At 42.4% G+C, this 9416-nt stretch overlaps 1 pseudogene; it reads left to right on the forward strand.

Annotated features, from left to right (window-relative positions):
- The first annotated feature begins 1710 nt into the window (after positions 1–1710).
- LOC116914897 lies at positions 1711–2741 on the forward strand (annotated as a pseudogene).
- Positions 2742–9416: the final 6675 nt, after the last annotated feature.

Consider the following 9416-nt stretch of genomic DNA (forward strand, 5'->3'; position numbering starts at 1 on the left):
CTAGCCTCGTTCTAGCGATGGCTCAACATATGCAAGTCAGTAAACATAATGCAACACATCAAGAGAATTAGGAACAGAAATCATACCATCATGTCTATTAGGACTTTTGCCATAAAACCTCTGAAGAAACTAGGACTAGAAGGACCATAATAAAAGCTATATGCAGAAAGAAAACCCCAATAGAATAAAATAAAGGCTGTGTACAAGGCCACTGCCTAGATTAAACTAGGGGAAAAACTCAAGATGTTTCCTCTAAAATCAGGAATGAGCTAACAGTGTCCACTTTGACTCAATATACTACCTCTTAGCCAGAGCAATCAAGAAAGAAAAGGTCTAGAAGACTGGAGTTAGATCCCTACCTCCCAATAGGCATACCAATCAATTCAGATGGATAAGATATGTCCACATGATCTGAGACTTTGACAATGGTGGAGAAAAATAGGGAAAGCAAATCAAGATATAGGTAAAGGCAATGGTCAGAAAAGGACTCCAAATGCTTAGGAAATAATTGCAGGAACTGACCAGTGGGATTGCATTGAATTTTTTTAAAAAATTAAGAACCTTTTACACAGTAAATGAAACAAATAGTATAGTGAATGGGAAGACCTTTGCCAACCACACATCTGACAAGGTGTCTTAGGGTTTTACTGCTGTGAACAGGCACCATGACCAAGGCAACTCTTATAAGAACATCATTTAATTGGGGCTGGCTTACAGGTTCAGAGGTTCAGTCCATTATCATCAAGGCAGGAGCATGGCAGCATCCCAGCAGGCATGGCGCAGGAGGAGCTGAGAGGTCTACATCTTCATCTGAAGGCAAAAAGGAGAAAAGACTGTCTATCTCCCAGGCAGCTAGGAGGAGGGACTCAAAGCCCACTCCCACAATGACACACCTACTCTAACAAGGCCACACCTTTGAATGGTGCCACTCTCTGAGCCAAGCATCATTAAACCACCACAAGCTTGTTATGTCCTATCTGGTTGTTGTCCCTGGGAGGACTGCTCTTTTTTTTTTGAGTTGGGGGGTGTGGATCTGGGGAAAAGGAGAGGAGAGGGGAAAGACTGGGGGGAGGGGAAGGAGAAGAAACTGAGTCAGGATGTAAGAGGTGAGAAAAGACTAAATAAAAAGGGAAAATTAGAAATAAATTTAAAAGGAAAGACAAAAGATATTGGTGAGTATGTGAAAGAAAATAAACTTTTCGTACTGCTGGAGGGAAGGAAAACTTGAGAAGCCACTGAAAGTCAGAGCAGAGATCTCTCAAGCAAACTGGAAATGGCATTACCATAGCACCAGGCTATCCCACTTCTGGAAGGAATCTCAACCAGCATCCCACAGAAACACTTACACACTCACGTTTCAAGGCCACATTCACACAAAATTCTTGCAAAAATGACCATCTGCAAGAACCCCGTGACACAGTTTACACCGTTGTTTGCTCTGGGTGTCTCCAAATAAACCCAATGCCAGCCATTTTGTATTGTCCAGTGTTACTACCTTGGCCCATGATAAATGTCAGTACCATGTGGCTCAAACATAAATCGATTTGCAAGGCCTCTGCTCCCTCCAGAATGATGCTGCCCACAGTGATCAATTAAAATCAAGACCTTCCTCCAAAGACATACACACATGTCAACCTGTTCTAGATAATTTCACATTAAGACTCAAATCCTCGATATGAACTCGAGTCAGAAGAGGCGGTCGGATTCAAAATGGAGGGCCATGATTCACAGGAACCAGAGCAGCTGAGGAAGCTGTTTATTGGTGGTCTGAGCTTGGAAACCACAGATGATAGCTTAGGAGAACATTTTGAGAAGTGGGGCACACTTATAGACTGTGTGGTAATGAGAGATCCTCAAACAGAATGTTCCAGAGGCTTTGGTTTTGTGACCTACTCTTGTGTGGAAGAGGTGGATGCTGCAATGTGTGCCCGGCCACACAAGGTTGATGGACGTGTGGTGGGACCAAAGAGAGCTGTTTCTAGAGAGGAGTCTGTGAAACCTGGGGCCCATTTAAAGGTGAAGAAAAGCTTTGTTGGTGGTGTTAAAGAGGATACAGAAGAATATAATCTGAGAGACTACTTTGAAAAGTACGGCAAGATCGAAACCACAGAAGTTATGGAAGACAGGCAGAGCAGGAAAGAGAGGATTTGCTTTTGTAACTTCTGGTGATCATGACACAGTTGATAAAATTGCTGTTCAGAAATTACCACACTATTAATGGGCATAATCGTGAAGTGAAAAAGTAGCATTATAAACAAGAGATGCCGTCTGATGGATCACAGAGAGGACATGGAGGTGGATCTGGCAACTTTATGGGTCATGGAGGAAACTTTGGTGGAAGAGGAGACTATGGTGGTGGAGGTGGTGGCAGCACAGGCAGTTATGGAGGTGGTGATGGTGGATACCATGGATTTGGAGGTGATGCTGGGAGCTATGGTGGTGGTCCTGGTTACAGTAGTAGAGAGGTTGTGGAGATGGTGGACAGAGTTATGGAAACCAAGATGGCAGATGTGATGGTGGGGGAAGAGGATTCGATGGTTACAATGAAGGAGGGGATTTTGGTGGAGGTAACTATGGTGGTGGTGGGAACTATAAAGACTTTGGAATTACAGTGGCCAGCAACAATCAAATCATGGACCCATGAAGGGGGCAGTTGTAGTGGCAGAAGCTCAGGCAGTCCCTATGGCGGTGGCTATGGATCTGGAAGTGGAAGTGGTGGATATGGTAGCAGGAGGTTTTAAAATAAAACAGAAATGGGCTACAGTTCTTAGCAGGAGAGAGAGCGAGGAGTTGTCAGGAAAGCTGCAGGTTACTTTGAGACAGTCATCCCAAATACATGCAAGGAACTGTAAAATCTGCCACAGAAGGAATGATGATCCATAGTCAGAAAAGTCACTGCAGCTTAAACAGGAAGTCCTTCTTGTTCAGGACGCTCACAGCCACAGTTGCAAAGAGTGCAGCTATCGATGAATGCAATGTAGTGACAATTAGATGTATACTCCCGAGGTCTTTTACCTGTTGTCACTTTGTCTTTTTCTTTTCATTACGTCAGGTATACTGTCCTGGAAATTGTGGCAGTGACGCCAAGAATTAAAAATTAAGGAGTTTTTAACTTTTCAATATTTGTGTAGTTCAGTTTTTCTACATTTTAGTACAGAAACTTGAACAAAATGAAGTTTTGAAGGGGTTTCCTTGTGAGTTAACAAGTAAAGAAGATCATTGTTAATTATGATTTTGTCTGAAATTTGCTAAAGTTAACTGTAAAGAAACACCCACTGCCTTGCGGTTTAAGGGGAATCTATTCTCTCCATTTCCAAAACCGTGATGAATGGGCGCTGACATGTGGAGAGAATAGATATTTGTATGTTTGCAATGTGTGTTTTAGATAATTAGGATTGGGTAATAAAAAATAGCATATTTGTGAACTTAATAGCATTAATATTATCTTCAAATGAAAAAGATCTCAAAAATTGGAAGGAGAAAAAAAAAAAAAAGACTCAATTCCCAATTAAGGCTTTCTTTCCTGGTGAATCTAGGTTCTGTCAAGTTGACACAGTTGGTCAGCCCAGTAAGTAGCTTACTACCTGCATAGGTATGGCTTGTGGTACAATGTTTCCCTGGCATATGAAAAACCCTGGATCTGATCCCTAACACCACGTAAGCCAAGCAAACAGCACTGCCTTATGATGCTGTCCACAGTCCAGTTGACCTTGCTTTCCCCTCTATCAAGTATGGGGTTCTGCTTAGTGTTTACTTTCTAACTAATTGACTTGAAATGTTTATTCTAGTTGGTAGCTTCTCTCCCAATACTCTTTCTCCATTTTAATACTCATGGTGTCCTCAGTTTGGCCACTAGGGCCCCTCAAGCTCCCCTGTGTCCAAGTTCTTTGAGCCTTATGCTACTTTCTACCATGAGACATTCTAGGCTCATCTACTTCTTTGCCCCTGTCTGGATTTGGTTCTTTCCCCAAGGAGGGCATACATGTTTTGATGACTAGCATTAACTGTCATCTTGCTAAAAATCGAGAGTCACCTGCAAGACAGCCTCTGGGCGTGCCTCAGAGGAATTAGCTTGATGGCTTTTGTTTAGCTGGGGTGGCCTGTCCACTACTACTGTGTGTAGTGTTACCCTAGGCAGATTCCTGAACTGTAATAGAGAGAGGGAGAGAGGGAGGGAAGGAGACAGAGAGAGACAGAGACATAGAGAGAGACAGAGACACAGAAAGAGACGGAGAGAGGGAGGGATGGAGGGAAGGAGGGAAGGAAGAAGACAGAGAGACAGAGACATAGAAAGACACAGAGACATAGAGACAGGGACACAGAAAGAGACGGGGGAGGAAGGGAGGAAGGAAGGGAGAGAGGAGGGAGAGAAAGAGAAAAGGGGGGACAGGGAGAGGGAGGGAGAGCTGAGATGCTGTATCTTTTCTGCCTGTGAACAGAATCTGACCAGTTGCTGCTACAGGCTCCTGCTGTCATGACTTCTCTACCATGGTGATGTGCCTTGAACTATAGCCAAAATAAACCTTTCCTCCCTCCCTCTTGGGGGTGGGGGTGAGGGTCAGACTATTTTATCACATAAACTGGAAAAGAAACGCAGACACATGTATGTCAATACACATCGGTATTTAGCTATGACACGGAGGGAGTTCCACACCCCACGAGTTCCTGACAGACAATCTTCCAGTTCTAACCCAGTCCCCAGAGCTTTCACTTTTCCCTCCCCCACTTAAAAGTTCCTCCTCACCCTCAACCCGTCCAGTTTATCTCTTTGTTCTCTCAGCCCCCTCTCTCTTTCTGAGAAAAGACTGAGCAAAAAGACCCGAGGGCAGAATGCTCTTGTGAGAGAATTTACTGTTGAGAAAATGATTCCCTAACATTTTTAGTCCTCTCAGGTGAACGCAAGCACAGAGGCAGAAGAGTAGAAGAAGGAAGGATTGTGGAAAAAGGTTTAAAAGTGTGGATAAAAAGCTTTCTATACTTTATAGAAATCAGAAGCCTCGCATCGAACCAAGCCAACGTTTAGATGGAAAAATCAGAGAAGAAACCTCGAGAGAAACTGAAAACTATGTGTTTGTATCTGGAATGGATCTCACTGAAAAGCAATTCATTAAGTGCCTATAATATAAATTAGTTATTAAATCTAAAAATTAAAATTAATTCTCATGAAAAATAGAAACAGGAACTGAACAACCTTGTAATTGGCCGTGTGGCATTTATGACAGGGATGCATTCTGGGATTTGTGCCTCTGTGGGGCTTCCAATCAAGCTCATATCAGAGTGTTTGTCCACAGACTAATATGGCACGACACCACTAGGTCATATCATCTCAAACTGTGTCCCTTGTCCATGTGACTCATGACTGTCCAGACTGTCTCTGTATTGTCTGTGACAGTATATTTTGAGGTGGAGATTTCTGGCTGTGTCATGTGACGTTTTGCTGACTGGTGAGAGGACACATAATGTTTGGAGAGAGTGTAAGTAGGACCCAACAGTAGGGCACTTGCACTGCTGGCTGTGTAACGCTTCCTCAGTCTCCTGTCTTTGCTGATCTTCACTCTGTTGAGAGAGGAGCAGCAGAGAACTTCTCCTGGCATTCCAGCTGGTTTTGGTTTCTCCTGGTGACTCATGACGATTTGGCATTTCTGCTGGATCGTGCCACTGCCGCTGATTTGTGTCTGTGACACTTTCGGTCTGGGCTGTGGGTATGACAATGAAGACTGGAATTGCCCCAAAGCACTACTTCCGAACAGGTCCACATTCCCTTGTCCTATTTACTGTCATTTCTCTCCTACCTTTGGACAGTAAGATAGAAGGGGGTAGGAGGTCGGAACATTTGAGAACCCTTATTAAAGTAGGTTTTGAAAAACCTAAGCTTACAATATCTAAAGTACATAGAAGCAAAATACATAAAAAAATGGGGGGGCCAGCAAAATGGATTAGTGGGTAAAGACGCTTGCAACCAAGTCAGGATGACCTGAGTTCAATCCAGCCATAAATGCCAGATAAAACTTAAATGGTTTTAGGGATCGATTCCCAGGAAACCACCTTCTGGGTGAAGGCACAGTGTGAGCAGAAGAGCAAAGGGAAGCTGCAGGATCTTCCTTCCTATGCCAGGAGCATCAGCTCCAGGAAGCAAAAGCTCCAGGACCCGATCCCAGTCGGGGAAGGTGGCGAAGACCAACTCTGCTGGATGAACGGTTTAAGTACAAATGATTCATGACTGCTAACCATAGCTTCTGAAACCCTGATGCTTGGTGAGAACCAGTTTAGAGACAAGGATTTTTGGTTCACTGATGAGTCTTTCCAAACGTTAGCAAACAGACAATTCCCGTGGTATTTAAGCCTTCTCAGAGCATAGAGGACGGTGGCGGCTTCCTGGTTAATTTTCAAAAGCTTGCATGGCTCTCAAACGAAAACTTAAGGTAAGTACAAAAAAGCATGAAAAGGAAAACTAAAAAATTAATACCACTTGTTATTTTAATCTATCACTCTAGCTAAAATAATAGAGAATCCAGCAGTGTATTAAAAGAATAATATTCCATGACCAAATAAGGCTTGTTCCAGGAATGGAGCAGGACTCAATCTTCTTAAATCAATACACATTAACACAGAAATAAGCCAAAACATATGAGTATCTCGAGGGAAACTAGATGGATAAAAAAAATATTCAGCAGTCATTTCTTACTTATTTTAAACTGGAAATAAAAACATACTCCCCTAACCAAGTCTGGAATATTTGTCCTGGATCGAATTTGAATATTTAGTTTGGATCAAATTCCAAATTGGACAGTAAGACAATAGATCAGTCTCTTTTAAAAATCAAACATAGGATACAACGATTAATAGTCACTTTTATTAATATACGGTCATTCTAAAATGTGCAGTAAATTAAAGGAAATTATAGAAATCATGAAACAGCAATATACAACTACATTATTTGAAAATCGTGACCTTTTCCCTACAAAGGCAGCTTTAAAACAAACAGCTAATTAGGGGGAAAGACGGGTAACTGCAAGTCAGACTCCCAAATCTACATCCTCTAAGCCATGAATACAGAGGTAGAAGAGATCGTTCCAAAAGGTTGCCACAGATGCAGCAAAGCAGTTAAGATAACCTTTGAGATTCCAACCCATCAAAGCTGTCTGTCAATGACAGAGAAGATGTAAAATAGAATTCTAGAAACTATCGCTAGTACAAAATAAGATTGACCGAAGACCAGAAAGTGAAAAGAAATCAAAGCTGCTGATAAACTGCTAGCCACACCCCTCTGATGCCAGCCACGCCCCTCTGATGCCAGCCACGCCCCTCTGATGCCAGCCACGCCCCTCTGATGCCAGCCACACCCCTCTGCTGCTAGCCACACCCCTCTGCTGCTAGCCACCCCTCTGCTGCTAGCCATACCCCTCTGATGCCAGCCACACCCCTCTGCTGCTAGCCACACCGCTCTGTAGGTGAGTTCAGATGTGTAGTGGAACCAATCTATGCTTAACCCCGATTAGTTTACAAATAAATGAGATTCACACTATGGTTGTTTACTTAGCTATGACAGTTACTGGGGAGTAACCCCTAATCTACTTTTCTAACTGCTGACCTGGCTACTTCCCCAGAGGTGTACCCCAAATACTTGCTGTTTCTCCTGGCCATATGCTCATGGTACATCTTCCCTCACAGTGGCTAACTCCTCTCCTCTCATTCTTCCTCCTTCCCTCCCCGTCTCACCTCATTCCTCTCTCTTCTCCACCCCCAACCAGTTAACTAGAAACCCACCTACTTCTAATACCTCTAATAATCGGTTGTGGCCAATTTCATTTGACCAATAGTTTTAAATCAAGGAACAAGGTTTGCATATGCTTTTGTTTCTGAATATCTATCTTTTTGGTATATGTTCATTGTCCTTAGCGTTGACTTTCATCATGACAATGATTGCTTTTTAAGATTTATTTTTGTTTTTGTTTTTAGTCATATGCATATGTGTGCATGGTGGATGGGGCACCTACACTCATGCATATGTGTGTATGTATGTGCCTATGTGCACATGAGTGTAGGTGCCCCATCTACCAAGGTATCAGATCTCTCTATATCGGGAGCTCCAGGCAGTTGTGAGCTACCCAGCATGGGAGCTTAAAATACATCACTCCATGCCTTCCTGGCTTCTAGAGTTTCTGCTTAGAAATATGTCATTATTCAGATTCATGTGCCTTTTTATTGACTTGATGCCCCCCACAACTTTCTACATACTTCCTTTTTTCACATGGTGCTTTGGCTATGATGTGACACAGAGGCTTTTCTCTGGTCTTGCATGTTTGTGTTTTAAATGACCTGGATGGTCATTTCTTTACTTAGATTTGAGAAAGTGTCTCGAATGGTTTCTCTCTACTTTTAGTCCAAAAGTCTCCCTTCTCTCTGCCCATGAGTAACAGGGTTGGTTGGTCTTTTCACAGTATTGCATAGAGTATGTATGTTTTATTCAGACTTTTTTATTGACTTACCTCTGTATTGTCTGAATTCCCAACTCGTCTGCTTCATCTTCAAGATCTGATGCTCTGTCCTCTTCTGTCTGAGTGATAGTTTCCACTGATTTTTTGTTTTTTACTTATTGAACTTCTTATTTCCAGTACTTCAGCTCGATCTTTTACAGTAAACCTATTTATTAAATTCCATATTCCTGTCCCGTATTGGCTCTTTTTCCATTCAGCTGTTTGTGTTCTCTTTTAATTTGTTCAGGAATTCGTGTTCTCCTTGATTTCTTTGAACATGCTTACAAATATTCTTTCCAATTACTCGTCTGGGATTTCATATAATTCGTTCTCATTGGAGGCCATTACTGTGGGATTAGTCAGTTTTTTTGAGAAGTCATGTTGCCCTGGTCTTTCATGTTTCTTGTGTTTTTACACTGGGACTTGCACAATTGGGATTAGCTGGCTGCTTGGATTTCCTTCCTTAATCACCCACATTTATTTCATGGACATGTTTGCAATGTAGAAATGAGACTAAGTCATAATAGGATTAAGATGTTGTTTCTCTCTGATAGATCAGGGGTGTAGTTCAGTAGTTAGACCTTCAAGTTACACGCTCAGAGCAGCAAGTCAACCTTCAGGACTACTCAGAGAGTAGAGCACTCTCTGGAGGAACGCTTACAACAAAGGGATAGGCCCGCTGTGGAAACACAGTGGTGATCACTCACACGACAGACACCCCTTACTTCAGTAGTTTTAAGGAAAGACCCAAATGGTTCTGTGTGCACCAAGATGTTAGTTACTGAGGGATCCAAACAATAAGCAAAGGAAAACTAACAATAACGATTAGGATAGCAGAGAAAGAAATAAAGGAGTAAAAGGGGACAATAAGAGGTATGGGGAGATGATACAAGTCTAAGGTTAGAGGGGAAGAGGAAAAAGTAAAGGAACCTTAAAAGT

This window comes from Rattus rattus, chromosome 13, assembly GCF_011064425.1.
Source record: "Rattus rattus isolate New Zealand chromosome 13, Rrattus_CSIRO_v1, whole genome shotgun sequence".
Classification (NCBI taxonomy): domain Eukaryota; kingdom Metazoa; phylum Chordata; class Mammalia; order Rodentia; family Muridae; genus Rattus; species Rattus rattus.